A 15,450-nucleotide genomic window follows, 5' to 3' on the forward strand; every position below is an offset into this window, starting at 1 on the left:
TAATCTCAGTTGGAGGTACGTTTGCCCCTTGGGGGCTTTAATGAAGCCATGTGATGAATGTTCTGGTCCCCATTAACCGCGATAACCGAGGGATCTCTGTATTTGCCAAGAGTTCAGTTGTTGCTTAGTGCAGCCATCTTCTGTAAAGCCTTTATATCTACCAACCTTAAGGTGAAAATTTTACCATTTATCCTACACACTCTTCCTTTCCTCCAGTTTAGCCCCTTGCTGGCCTCAAATGTCTCGGTTATCTGTATCGTTATCTGTACCATTGAGTGCATCAGCAGCAGCACGTGAATGAAAGCGACTGTGATTTCGTGAAGTCTGCGCACGCGCTCCCGTGTTGTCACCTGCTGACGGAGGTAAAAGATTAATGCTCTCCCTCAGCCACAACGGCAGGCGGAGCACAAGAAGTAATTTGATTTCTCCTCGTGTGTATACGCTGCCACCCGCACTTCATTTTCTCATTCTCTTTTGTTTTCCCTCATCTTAGAAGCGCCTGTGAGAGAAGCCAATTCCAGTCTCGACGTAAAACTCGACGAAAGCCCAAACTCGGCGACACACCTCCGTGAAACATTAGCATCGGAAAAGGCACGCCGCTTTGTTTTTTTTTTTAGGTCAGGATGTTGCAATGATGTGGCAACAACAAGAAACATTTAACCTGGTACATCGTTGTCATGACAACCGTGTGGGATGACAGCCCGCCCTTTGTCATCTCTGAAGTGACGGCCATATTTAGACTTTGCACGTCCAGACGTCCACAAAAGGGACAGTGAGTATTAGTTAGTGCCTCATAGTGCTAAAAAAAAAAAACATTGTTAAAAATAAAATACATACAAAAAATAAGCAAAAATACTCAATAATCACATAGTATGGGGAGACAAAAAATACATTGGAAGAGTACTCTAATATTGGAAAGATACTCAAGCAAATCCGTGCACAATGACTCCGAATTTTTATTCTGAAGAACGGATAAATCGCGCGACACAATACCTCGATAAACGAATTTGCTTTTAATCCTTGATTGTGATAGATTCTATCGATTCGTTGTTGCAGCCCTAGAATGAAAAAGGAGGCGCAAATAATACACAATGTCCATTTCAAAATAAAGACGTTTCAAAAACATTGTTGACATTATTTTGAACTTGCATGTTCACAACATGAATAAAAACATAGAAATGTGGGTATCACAGATATTAAATGTGTAATTTTAAGGACAAACTTTTAGGATTCTAAGGTATCAAAAAACATTTTTGATTTATTTTTCTTAAAATGGGGTCGATAAGGACATTTTTGTACTAGTGGAATCAGTATCCTTTTAGTATTAAAAATATTCATGTCATCTTTGCTGAGGGGGAACTTTATGTACTTGTGTTATAGTTGCACTTTGGTGTCTGAAAAGTGCTTTATCAATACATTTTGATTTTGATTAAATTAATATAATTTGAGAACCTGTTTCAGCCCTTCGCTGTTTTCCATCTGCTATCAGTATGTACCTGTATTTACTCATCTACACTCATGCAATGTTTGCGTTGCGTCGTCTGCTACAAGCCACGTGAACTCCTCTTTCCACGATGCTTTTAATGTACGTTTACGTTTTGTAGCGTCATCAATTTTGTTAGCATCTTTTGAATCTTTCTTCTGGCGCTGAGGTTTTGGCTTGATTCCTGGTAAGGATATGTCAGAGTGTGCAGTTTCCTCATGCGTGAGAAGATAAGCAGGACATTGTGGTTCAGCCTTTAAGTATATTTTTTCCTCAACAACAAGCAAACAACAACACGGCTCCACTCAATACAACATGGCAATACGAAAAATTGTGCGTGCGTAATGACGTCACACAATGGAAAACGTCTTACCGCAATACCACGAGTAAGAGGGCGATTAAATTGACAAATCAAAACAATTCCTAACCATTTATCCTTTTTCTTGTGTTCTCTGTGCGTCTACTTTGGAAAATGATATGCAAATGCACGACATTCTAACGCTCGGGAAAGTCTGGAAGCACAAAGTTATTCCATGCAGGCTTCTGATTGGCTGCCGAGTATGCAAATTGCCAAACAAACCAAAATTCTGAAATTTCCAAAAGAACCGAAATTCCAAAATTTCCAAAACGAACGAAGATTTCGAAATCGGAAAAAAACGTTTTATTTGTAAAAAAATAAAAAAATAAATAAGGAATTGTTTCTTTTCCTTGAAAAAATTGTCGGCCAACCGGGCAGAGACGTTTTGTAAGTTGTACGCCCGACGGAAAAGATGCACGCCCCGGGCGTCCGGGCAGACGTTATTTCAGACACTGGCACATGCAAACAATTTAAAATGGCCTATGAAAAGGACATTACCTGAATAAGTAGGAATAAACCATGAAAATAAAGAACTTCTGCACTTGTAATGTTAGTACGAGTGTAGTATGGAACATCATGACAGTCTTAAAAAACCAAAAAAAAAACCATTCTGATTCTGAAACTATGTCACAGTAAAAAAAAAAAAAGAAGAACGATGTGGGTCAAAAGTAGACTGCAGTGTAATTTTCAAGATATCCCCTGGAGCAAATACAGCCAATTATTCCTTGCAGTTGCCTTAACCGTAAAATGTTAAAAGTCACTACCTATTAGTTCTACTAAACAGGAAATGTGTTACAATGGCACCTCTTCATACGAGCTTAATTCCTTCCGGGATGGTGCTCATAGCTTGAATTGTTCGAATGAAGAGCAAATGTTCTCGATATGAATTGATTAAAAACTAATTGGCCGCTTCCTGAACTCCCAAAAGCATCAAAGATAACCCGAGATAGTTCTAAAACACATCTTTCTCATCACTAAAACAGATTCAATACAATAAATAAAGACCTCTAATCTTGCCCATTCAGGCTCTAATCCGGATCTCTCGGTCACTGGTAGTAGACGACAGAGTCATCTAGAATGCTAATGAAGATGAAGTCTGCGAAATCATGTACTGCTATATATAATAAGCGACACTAAATTTACTGCAAGTGGGGAAAGACCAAAGGCAGAGAGAGTTGTTTGTGTTGTGTTGTATGGTAAATAGACCTTTTCTGCCACATAGTCGTTCTTATTGTGAGCAAATAGGTGCAGCGTTGTGTTTGTAAGGTTTATTATCGCTTAATAGGGAGGATTTGTCAATCATTATTAAGGAGAGAAATTGGCGGAAGTTGACAGGATGAGATCGAGAGACTGTTGATGATACGCAAGTACTTCATGTATTCCTAAAATCAAAGTTTCTGTAACTTGAAATAAACATTTACACACACGTTTTTTACGGCACAATTTTTTATTATTTTTTTGCCCGTAGTAGTGGCGTAAGCAGTCACGAGCAGTCTCTAGTGGTAGCCCCTGGGACTGCTCGTGACCTGGATTTTCAGTCATACGTGGAGCAAGGGTTTTGTTTGATATAGAAATCGTTTTGCCACATTTCAGTCTCACAATCGTGAAGTGGAAAAAAATTATTTCAACATTTTGTATTCACCACAAAAAAAAAGTAGGTGTTGCAAAAATATTAGCTACATGTTCTCTCAGCTCAGCAAACTGATTCCACAAGATACCTGATGACTTCTGAGGGGTAACATGTCCACATAAATTACTAACATTGACAGAGTGCAACTCTGTGTCATTAAGTCTCAGTTTTTATGCACCTGAAAAGCAGCATTAAAAAGACCAAAGACCACACCAGGCAGGTCTGAGATAAAGTAGTGGGAACACTCAAAGCAGGAATCGGATTCAAGAAGATATTGCAAGATTTACACATCTCCCGGAGAACTCTGCAAGCAATAATACCAAAATGGAGGGAGCATATAACCACTGCAAACCTACCAAGATCTGGTCTTCCCTCTAAATTTTAGGCTTGAACAACCAATCAGAGAAGCAACCAAGAAGCAGATAATCACAATGTGCGACCAGCATACACAGTTGAGGTGGGGCAATCTGTCCATAGGACTACTAGCTATACTCTGCATAAAACCGCCATTTATGTAAGAGTGGAAAGAAAGAATACCATAAAATGTACCTTTGGTAACACACATGGGACACAAGAATAATTTGTGGAACATGGTGCTCTGGTCAGATCAAGACCGAAATTGAATTTTTAGGGGCAAAATGTAAAACGTTAGATTTGGCGTAAGAGTAACACTGCACCCTGGAAATCCCATCCCCACTGTCAAACATGGTAGTGGCAGCATCATGCAGGGACTGGGATGATTCTTAGAGTTGATGGGAAGATGGACGGATACAAATACAGGGTGAATCTGGCAGAACATATGTTGGAGTCTGCAAGAGACCTGAGAATGGGGCACAGATTCACCTTCCAACAGGACAACAACCCTAAACATATAGCAAAATCAACAATGGAATGGTTTAAACTAGCAACATAAAGATGTCAGAAAGTCCAGACATAAATCCTTTCGAGCTACAGTGGAAAGATCTGAAAAATGCAGTGCAGAAACTATCACAATCAAACCTTAAAAACTATGGAGACGTCTTAGAAGAAAGGATGGGCAAATATTTATGTTTCAAGAGGTGCAAAACCTATGGAAACATGTGGCTGTGGTCTCAGCAAAAGGAGGTTGGACAACGTTTTAACTTGATTGATGATTGAAGCTTATGATTGATGCCCACCTCATATTCTGTATTGTCCTGTCTTTTTCCGACTGCCTACCTGGTGGTGATACGAAGGAGAAGGTTTGACCTGAAGCATGCGAACGCCTGCATGGACCAGCTGGCAGAGATGGGATGCTGGGTCGTGGCCGCCATAGACTTTCTGGACTAGTTTACAGGCTGGGGGCGTCGCTGCTGTCATGCACTTTCCGGACAAATTTTCAACATGTTACCTAGTGTTTACTATGTTTGTGTACTGTAATGCTAAATGTAATTCATCCTGAAAGGGGGATACCACTTGTGAGGTCCCTTCTCAAGGGATTCTCTTTTTCCTCACGCTGAGGTTTTGAGTTGTTCCTTGCCCGCATGTTGGTTGAAGATCAGGTAATTGTGTCATTTGAGACATTTTTGTGATTAAGGACTATATAAATAAATTTGACTTGACTTGACAAAGGGGGCCAATACATTTGCAACTCCTATTTATCAATATTTTTTGTGCTTTTTTTTTTTCACGATTGTCACTCACATTTTGTTGTTTCTTATAAAACATCGAGTTTTTTTTAAGTATAAGCTTGAAGTCAAACAGTTCTTGGGGAGCCAATACCTTTCACTGTATATCGACATTTTTCGAGTTAAGAGGTGCTGGTATAAATGAAATGATCTACATTTACACAGCGATTTTCAAGTCAATCACTTCCCAAAGCGCTTTACAATGTGCTCCACATTTCCCAATAGCGGCCTTGTATTGCAGCCGTGTAAGACGCTAACCTGCTTATTGGGGGTATTAGGGGTTCAGTGTCTTACCCAAGGACACTTCGACAAGTAACACGGACGAGCCGGGATTCGAACTGGGATCCCTTGATCCCAATACGAGCGCTCTACCTCCTGAGCTACTATAAAAAGGTACCACTGCAATCCTTCCTGTGGCTTAGGGTTAATTCCTGAGAGTCAAAAAAAACAAAAAAACAAATTGTGGCAAAATATAAATCTCTATAAGACCCTTTAAGTACTAAGCGTGTGTACATTTCGACCGCCGTGTTGTTGTCGTACTTGAAGTGCGGCGTCTCAACAATCACAGGAGAGATCCCGTGGGGGAATGGAGTGTGTAACCATGGAGAGCGCCGGGCGTTTCCATGACTCCCTGTCATCTGTAAAGCACACCGCCAGCGTGGCTCATTTTCATCTTGTTGTCTTGTGTGTCATCACATTTCAGGTAAAGGTTTACGGGCAAGCGCACCAGGATGCCAGTGCCTGACTGTTCCACACACCGTGCGTGCTCACATGTGGTTTGGCGCGCCATTGACCGCTGGCTGCACTCGTGATTAGGAGCAGATGGGGGGCCGTGTGTTGCTTGTGTCTTGGTCGGAGTGGGGAGGCGGCTGCTCTAGCAAACCGACAAAGACCTTCCTTCAGCCGATGTGCGTCCTTTTAATTGAGAGTGGAGACAAACGGAGTTTGCTCCTCGTGCCTAACTTGGAAAACAAAAGCCGAGGGGATGAAACGGTTCTAGGGCTTGTTGAATTGTATAGAGGAGTCATTTTTTGTCATTCATGACAACGTAGGGAGCATAGTTTATGGAGAGATTATGAAATGAAATGATCTGCATTTATATAGCGCTTTTCAAGTCAAGACTTCCCAAAATGCTTTACAGTGTGCTTCACATTTCCCAATAGCAGCAGTGCAGCCATGTAAGGCGCTCACCTGCTTATTGGGGGTATCAGGGGTTCAGTGTCTTACCCAAGGACACTTCGACACGTAACACGGAGGAGCCAGGATTCGAACTGCGATCTCTTGATCCCAAAACGAGCGCTCTACCTTCTGAGCCACTGCCTTTTGCCAATAGCGGCCGTGCAGCCATGTAAGGCTCTAACCTGCTTTTTGGGGGTATCAGGGGTTCAGTGTCTTACCCAAGGACACTTCGACACGTAGCACGGAGGAGCCAGGATTCGAACTGCGATCTCTTGATCCCAAAACGAGCGCTCTACCTTCTGAGCCACTGCTCTACCTCCTAAGCCACTGCCTTTTGCCAATAGCGGCCGTGCAGCCATGTAAGGCGCTAACCTGCTTATTGGGGGTATTAGGGGTTCAGTGTCTTACCCAAGGACACTTCGACACGTAACACGGAGGAGCCAGGATTCGAACTGCGATCTCTTGATCCCAAAACGAGCGCTCTACCTTCTGAGCCACTGCTCTACCTCCTAAGCCACTGCCTTTTGCCAATAGCGGCCGTGCAGCCATGTAAGGCGCTAACCTGCTTATTGGGGGTATTAGGGGTTCAGTGTCTTACCCAAGGACACTTCGACATGTAACACGGAGGAGCCAGGATCCGAACTGCGATCTCTTAAACCCCAGACGAGCGCTCTACCTTCTGAGCCACTGCCTTTTGCCAATAGCAGCCGCGCAGCCATGTAAGGCGCTAACCTGCTTATTGGAGATATTAGGGGTTCAGTGCCTTACCCAAGGACACTTCGACATGTAACACAGAGAAGCCGGGATTCAAACTGCGATCTCGTGATCCCAAGACGAGCGCTCTACCTCCTGAGCCACTGCTCTACCTCCTGAGCCACTGCCTTTTGCCAATAGCGGCCGTGCAGCCATGTAAGGCGCTAACCTGCTTATTGGGGGTATTAGGGGTTCAGTGTCTTACCCAAGGACACTTCAACATGTAATACGGGGGAGCCAGGATTCGAACTGCGATCTCTTGATCCCAAGACGAGCGCTCTACTTCTGAGCCACTGTTCTACCTCCTGAGCCACTGCCTTTTGCCAATAGCGGCCGTGCAGCCATGTAAGGCGCTAACCTGCTTATTGGGGGTATCAGGGGTTCAGTGTCTTACCCAAGGACACTTCGACATGTAACGCGGAGGAGCCAGGATTCGAACTGCGATCTCTTAAACCCCAGACGAGCGCTCTACCTTCTGAGCCACTGCCTTTTGCCAATAGCAGCCGCGCAGCCATGTAAGGCGCTAACCTGCTTATTGGAGATATTAGGGGTTCAGTGCCTTACCCAAGGACACTTCGACATGTAACACAGAGAAGCCGGGATTCAAACTGCGATCTCGTGATCCCAAGACGAGCGCTCTACCTCCTGAGCCACTGCTCTACCTCCTGAGCCACTGCCTTTTGCCAATAGCGGCCGTGCAGCCATGTAAGGCGCTAACCTGCTTATTGGGGGTATCAGGGGTTCAGTGTCTTACCCAAGGACACTTCGACATGTAACGCGGAGGAGCCAGGATTCGAACTGCGATCTCTTAAACCCCAGACGAGCGCTCTACCTTCTGAGCCACTGCCTTTTGCCAATAGCAGCCGCGCAGCCATGTAAGGCGCTAACCTGCTTATTGGGGCTATTAGGGGTTCAGTGTCTTACCCAAGGACACTTTGACAAGTAACACGGAGGAGCCGGGATTCGAACTGCGATCTCTTGATCCCAAGACGAGCGCTCTACCTCCTGAGCCACTGCCGCCCCAGATTATACGCGACACTCCAGGATAAACACGTTAAACCAAAACAATGTTATAAAACGTGAGTATTTCTCACGTTTTTTTTTATACTTCAATCTGAGGCGGTGGTGTCAAAACTGCGGTCCGCGGGCCAGATCGGGCCCGCCAAGGGTTTGAATCCAGCCCACAGTGGGAGACAACACTAAGAGAAGCGCAAGAGAAAAAAAATGAAGCTTCAGTCCATCTGATGTCGCCAAAGCTGGATGCCACCCACAAGGCACCTATTGCTCTATTTCCCAATTCTCATTTTTTCTCTTTTGCTATACAGGACTGTCTCAGAAAATTAGAATATTGTGATAAAGTTCTTTATTTTCTGTAATGCAATTAAAAAAACAAAAATGTCATACATTCTGGATTCATTACACATCAACTGAACTATTTCAAGCCTTTTATTATTTGAATATTGCTGATTTTGGCTTACAGCTGAAAAAAACTCAAAAATCCTATCTCAAAATATTAGAATACTTCCTCAGACCAAGTAAAAAAATAATTTTATAACAGCAAAACTAAATCAAACATTTGAAAATGTCCATTGATGCACTCAGTACTTGGTTGGGAATCCTTTTGCACGGATTACTGCATCAATCCGGCGTGGCATGGAGGCAATCAGCCTGTGGCATTGCTGAGGTGTTATTGATGCCCAGGATGCTTCGATAGCGGCCTTCAGCTCATTTGCATTTGTAGGTCTGGTGTCTTTCATCTTCTTCTTAACTATACCCCACAAATTCTCGATGGGGTTCAGGTCAGGGGAATTAGCAGGCCAATCAAGGACAGTGATGCCATGGTCAGTGCACCAGTTACTGGTGGTTTTGGCACTGTGGGCAGATGCCAGATCATGCTGGAAAATGAAATCCTCATCTCCATAGAGCTTTTCAGCAGATGGAAGCATGTAGTGCTCTAAAATCTCTTGGTACACAGTTGCATTTACTCTGGACTTGATGAAACACGGTGGACCAACACCAGCAGCTGACATGGCTCCCCAAACCATTGCTGACTGTGGGAACTTCACACTGGATTTCAAAAAACTTGGATTTTGCTCCTCTCCAGCCTTTCTCCAGACTCTGGCGCCTTGACTTCCAAATGAAATGCAAAACTTGCTTTCGTCTGAAAAGAGGACTTTGGACCACTCTGCAACTGTCCAGTGCTTCTTCTCCATAGCCCAAGTCAGACGCTTCTTCCGTTGTCTTGAGTTCAGAAGTGGCTTGACCATGGGAATACGGCTATTGTAGCCCATTTCCCGGACACGTCTGTGAACTGTGGCTTTTGATACCTGGACTCCAGCTTCAGCCCACTGTCTTTGAAGCTCCCTCAAATTCTGGAAGCGGCTCTTCTTCACAATTTTGTTAAGGCTGCGGTCATCTCTCTTGGTTGTGCAGCGTTTCCGGCCACATTTTTCCCTTCCAACAGACTTTTTGTGGATATGCTTTGAAACTCCACTCTGTGAACAGCCTGCTCTTTGAGAAATTTCTTTTTGTGTCTTACCCTCCTGATGGAGGGTATCAATGATGGTCCTCTGGACAGCAGTCAGATCAGCAGTCTTCCCCATACTTGTGATTTAGTTTACTGAACCAAGCTGAGTGTTTTTAAGGCTCAGGAAACCCTCGCAAGGTGTTTTGAGTTAATTAGATGATTCAGGTGATTAGTTGAATAGCCTACTTGTATACTTTTTCATGATATTCTAATATTTTGAGATAGGATTTTTGAGTTTTCTTAAGCTGTAAGCCAAATTCAGCAATATTAAAATAATAAAAGGCTTGAAATAGTTCAGTTGATGTGTAATGAATCCAGAATGTATAACATTTTTGTTTTTTTAATTGCATTACAGAAAATAAAGAACTTTATCACAATATTCTAATTTTCTGAGACAGTCCTGTATTTCTCTTCCCCTATTGCTCTCTTACATTCTTCTCTCTCTCTCTCTCTTCCTCCTCTCTCTCTCTATCACTTCTTTATTTTCCTTTCATTCTTACTTTCTTTCTCCTTCTCCATTTCACTCTCTTTTTCTTTTCTCTCTTTCTCTCTATATGTCTTTCTCTATCTGACACTCTTCTTCTCCAATAACCAAGTACTTGCTTTGCATGGCTGACGCTGCTATCGATGTGTGAATGGGTAAGTGTGAAGCACATTGTGAAGCATTTTGGGAGGTCTTCAGTGACTTGAAAAGTGCAATATAAATGCAGACCATTTACCATTTAATTTACCATTCACAGTGAGTACAAATAATGTGACAATGATATAAAATCTAAAGCCTTTTCCAAAGTCATCAAGATACCTGGTCTAGAGATTACACAGTGGATTTAGGCCAATCATCCTTACATATATCATTGGGCCGGGCTGTAAGAATGTAGTTAGACATTGAATCGGTCTGTGGTACAAAATAGGTTGCGGGCCACTGTTATAGGTGATATTCAAAAAGGCTTTAGATTCTATCTCATCATCACACCATTTTCATTCACATTACCATGTTTCTGAATGCATTTTTTCAATGTCCTTCAAAGTCAGAATCATCATCGGACAGTCCTAAGATTGTATTTTTTTTCTTTTATTTACATCTCTCAGGAAGACTTTGTTTTCTCCATTCTCCAACATTCGTCTCTGGTAGTTTTTAACAATAGTGTGATTATGACGTAAAACGGAATGCTCTTCTCAAGGTTTCTTCATTCTCCTCATGCTGAGGTTTTTGAGTTTTTCCTTGCCCTCATGTAGGTTTTAGATCAGGAAATGGTGTAATAATACTCTGTTTGCAATAGTCTGTGAAGCCCTTTGAGACCATTTGTGACTTGACTTGACCTGACTTTTTAGATGTCATCTACCTGTATAACCAATGGTGGTCCAGTGGTTTGGATTCAGCGTTTTCACCGCCGTGGCCCGGGTTTGATTTCCGTTGCAGCCAGTTTTGCGTTTGCGGTCAGCGATATTTTCCACCGACCAATCATTGCAAAAATATGATGAAACCCTGTGCACATTATACACAAATACAGTATTTTCCATGTAACGAGTACAATAACGCGTCATTTTTTAACTCTACTGTCGTTACTGCATGGAACAATACTGTTCCACACATCAAACGCAGATAATGATTTGCAATGGTCACCGACTACTGAATGATTCTGCATCACTCATACAGTACTGTCACAATCCTCAAACCACCAGGATCAATGGGTGGGCATGTTTACATTGACCCACAAAATACAACTGAATTATTGTACCACCGTTTAAGTACAGTATGAAGACGCTGAATTTCATCTCCTGCAGATATTTTCCCACCATATTACACTAACATCTAAGCCAAATGCACAAGTTTAGAATACGCCAATCAATATCTGGTTGTGTCTCACCAGAAGCGAATTGTAGGCCAATGCGTTGGGAGGGGTGGGAAAGAAATGGAGAAGGAGATCTTCAAGTGGTTTGAAGTCCGGGGGCCAAATGGATATGGAGCGTCTCGGCTAAGTTTTTGGTTGCAAGCTCTCAAGAAAAAATTCACTGCTTCCACAGGTTGGTGTACACGTTTTCTTCTATTCATTTTGTTATGTGTTTATATTTTGAGGTCATTGGCTACTTGGTTTCTATGTGAGCATATATAAAAATGCTCAACTTACTTTTGGAGTAATGCGCTACTTTTTAGTGTCAGTAATCTGGGGGTTAACTACATTTTAAATAAGGTAACTAATAATTGTAACAAATGATTGTTTTTCAGTAATGCGACCAACACTAGTGAGTGCTTGGAGACTGGCCAAAGTTGTACTAATAGAGCATTAAATAATGCATCGTAACAATAGTGCAATTAAAAGTAGGGTAATTACCTTTAGCAGCAACAGAAATTCCCAAATAAGTCGATGAAGAACATAAGACTACAGTGATACATCTTCATACGAACTGCAAGAAATTCGAGAAATGATATGTATTTGGAACAAAAATCTTGCGCAACATACGAGAGAAAATCCTAGTTATAAGAATTCCCAGACACTACCACTAGAGGGCAGAGTTCTTGAGACTGCTTACCACCAGCATCAGCTTGTCCCAGTTACCATGTACAATTCCCACCATACAGACGTGATCTTGCGCACTTGTGTTGAGTTTTTATTTTTTTAACATGTGATTTATAGCGAATTAGGGTTAACCTGAAGGTTGAGAACAAATTAATTGTTTTTCAGTTATTTAGACTCGGGAAAATTCACTCATGAAACAGAAAGATACAAGCACAACCCGGGAAAGAATTAATCCCGTATCTTGAGGTACCACTGTACTTATTTTCTGTACATTTTTCACAGTTATTTGCGCTTGTTTCTCCAAAGAATATATAAAAGGCAGCCTTAAAGAGCTGCAATACTTTCACGGCTCTCCCCGAACCATTCCTTGAAAATGCCTGCTTGTTTGGGTGCTTCTTATTTACAAAAGCTTTGCTGTGTGAATGTCTACGTGCTGACTTTTCACCAAACAGCATTTACTTCTTGTAAAAGCGATTTAAAGATGCAATAAAAGATGCAGACTGCTTACACTGTAGTGAAGCTATCAGCAGGGAAGCCTATAATCGTATGAACTTCCATTGAGGAGTGCTAAGCAACGCAAAATGTTGAGGGTAGCTGATTTTACCTGGCAGCCAATTAGATGTTAACATTGGATAATGCACTACGCTTCTCTCCAAATGCGGTACAGTAATCCCTCAGTATACCGCTGTTCACCTTTCACGGTCTTGCTACTTCACAGATTTTCCTCAAGGATGGTTTAATGCATTCTGAATGCATACCTGTCAACCTGAGGCAATTGCTCTTACTAAGCGATAATAACCTTACAAACACAAGTCGGCGCCTACTTACTCACAGAAAAAAATGGTAAATGGTCTGCATTTATACAGCGCTTTTTCAAGTCAATGAAGACCTCCCAAAGCGCTTTACAATGCGCTATTAGTCCAGACTCAAAATGGCAAACCTATTGTCAACAAATTGGTAGCTACCCTATTTTCCGCACTATAAGGCGCACCTAAAAGCCTTTATTTTTTTCAAAAGCTGACCATGCGCCTTATAATACAGTGCGCCTTATTTATGGATCAATATTAAGTCGCAAAGTCTTCCAACTAACTTGCAGCCGCCGACTAGATTTTCCCCCAAAGGACAAGTATTCCGCGGTGTATGCTGGGATTTATATCCCGGCGTTTCATTTCCTAACCAATGTGTCAATCATCATTTGAATCAGTCACTATTGGCTAAAGTTATTCGGAGGTAAAGGGGGCAGATCCTTTTTATCATGTACAGGCTCGCATAGGCTAAAGGGGCGAAACAAAGCCTGCAATTGGCCGAAAAAGATGAATGTGAATCACACGTTGGGTTGCACTACGGCATAGAGAAAACATTTTTTACGGTTCTGTATTTGTAAATATTTGACTCTCCTGGATTTACTACACTCACGGTTGTAAGAAGACCATGGTTACGTATCATTATTGAACGTGATGGCTGCAAGAGAACTTAGGTGAGCTATGCGGCTTTATATTTTCCCGGTATCTTGTTTTAGAACGATCTTGATGTTTCTGTGATGAGTCTATTTTTAAACTCAATTCAATTCAAATTGTTTATTGTCATATGCACAGTAAAGAACCCCGTTTCCCTGCACAATAAAATTCTTACTCTGCTGTCCACACAGTTGCCAGCAAAAAATAAAATGGAAACTAAGAAATGTTTGGCATTTCTTGAATCCCAAGATTTAACCTTCCGAATGATATTTGGAACGATGCATTTGAGTGATTGGTGACATCGTACAGACACTGTTTCCGTACATGTCTGAGACACGTATTTGCTTCTTTGCAAGCTTTCAGAATGTTAAGGGGGTAATAAGTTTGACTGAACTATCTGACTGTTTTGTCGACGTTCCCATTGTAGCGCCTTATAATCCGGTGCGCCTTATGTATGGAAAATATAGGTCGAAAAACTATTCTTTTGGGGGTGCGCCCTATATCCCGGTGTGCCTTATAGTGCGGAAAATACAGTACTTAAACTTAGCTTTCAATAATTTAAAAATCAGCCTTAAGTATATATTATTTAAAACTACCATAAAGAATGAAAGCAAAGAATTTGTGTCACCAAGTTTTTTTATCTACCAAACGTACAACACCAACAATTCTTTCAGCATCTTTCCTAGTTTTTTACCTACTTGCAGGAAATTTAGTGTTTCCGTGGTGCAGTGGTTAGCCCATTCGCCTAACACACGAAAGGGCCCCAGTTCGAGACGGGGTGGAAACCTATGATGACCTGGAGAGGAACGGTCGCCACCAGGCTGAATATGCCCAAGACACACCACAGAAAATGGTGCCCCTACAACCATAGTGGTTCAGGGACCCAACCAACCAGCCATTATACGTAGCAGTTTATTTTTTTCCTGTTCAAAAATTGTTAAACAGCGTATACAATTTGAAATATTTAAAAAAAAAAAAAGGCATTAAATACGAGGAGAGAAAAAAACTTGATAGGTACCGTCCCAATTCTCTTGGTAAAAAAAAATGCAGTGTTTACAGGTACAGTATACAGTAGTTTTATTTGTTAAACAAATGCTTGGGTTTGTATAAAATGTTTTTTCCTTTGGTTTCAGTGTGTAATAGAGTATTACATTGTATAATAATTATAAAAAATAAAGATTTCTTCATTGATTTTGACTGGCATTGGTTTTTAGAACGTAACCTTCGCAGTAAACGAAGGTTCACCGTTTTATCTCCTGGCTAGGCAAAACGGAGAAGGGTGACCCCAAAAGGGGGGAAAAGATGTAGTACATCTTTACGTACAAACTTCGGGTAAAATGCCTATAAAATATCAAAGTTAATATTTTATAGCAAAAAAAAGAGCTGTAAGGAGATTTATAAGGAAGCAAATTAGTTGTTTAATGAATGTATCTATTCAATTAAACATGCTTATGTATTTTACAAACTATATTAAAGGTTCACAATAACATTTTGCCAGTTAAAATACTAATAAAGCAAGTACAACGTAAAAACAGATTTATATAGAGCTTTTATTCATTACTCAGGCAAAGGCATGCTGTGTTTCTCTGAAGGGAATCGGTTTATTGAACATTCTCACTAAACAGCCTAAACAAGTATAACAGCATATTTAGGAAAAAAACGAAATGTGCATTATCAGTGGAATATGATATAATTTAAATTTGTATCCGTTTGTTCAGCCATTGTCATGTCTAAGTAACACTTAAAGCAGGAGTGTCAAAGTCATCCAGAAGGAAGGGCCGAAATCAAAAGTTTTCTGCCGAGGAACGGACTAATCAAAATACTGAAAAAAATTTAAATGACGCTAGTGTGCCGTGAGACCTTGTCTAGTGTGCCGCTGGAATTTGCCCAATTTTATC

Source organism: Urocampus carinirostris, chromosome 3, assembly GCF_059441175.1.
Source record: "Urocampus carinirostris isolate Australia breed hairy pipefish chromosome 3, RoL_Ucar_1.0, whole genome shotgun sequence".
Lineage (NCBI taxonomy): Eukaryota > Metazoa > Chordata > Actinopteri > Syngnathiformes > Syngnathidae > Urocampus > Urocampus carinirostris.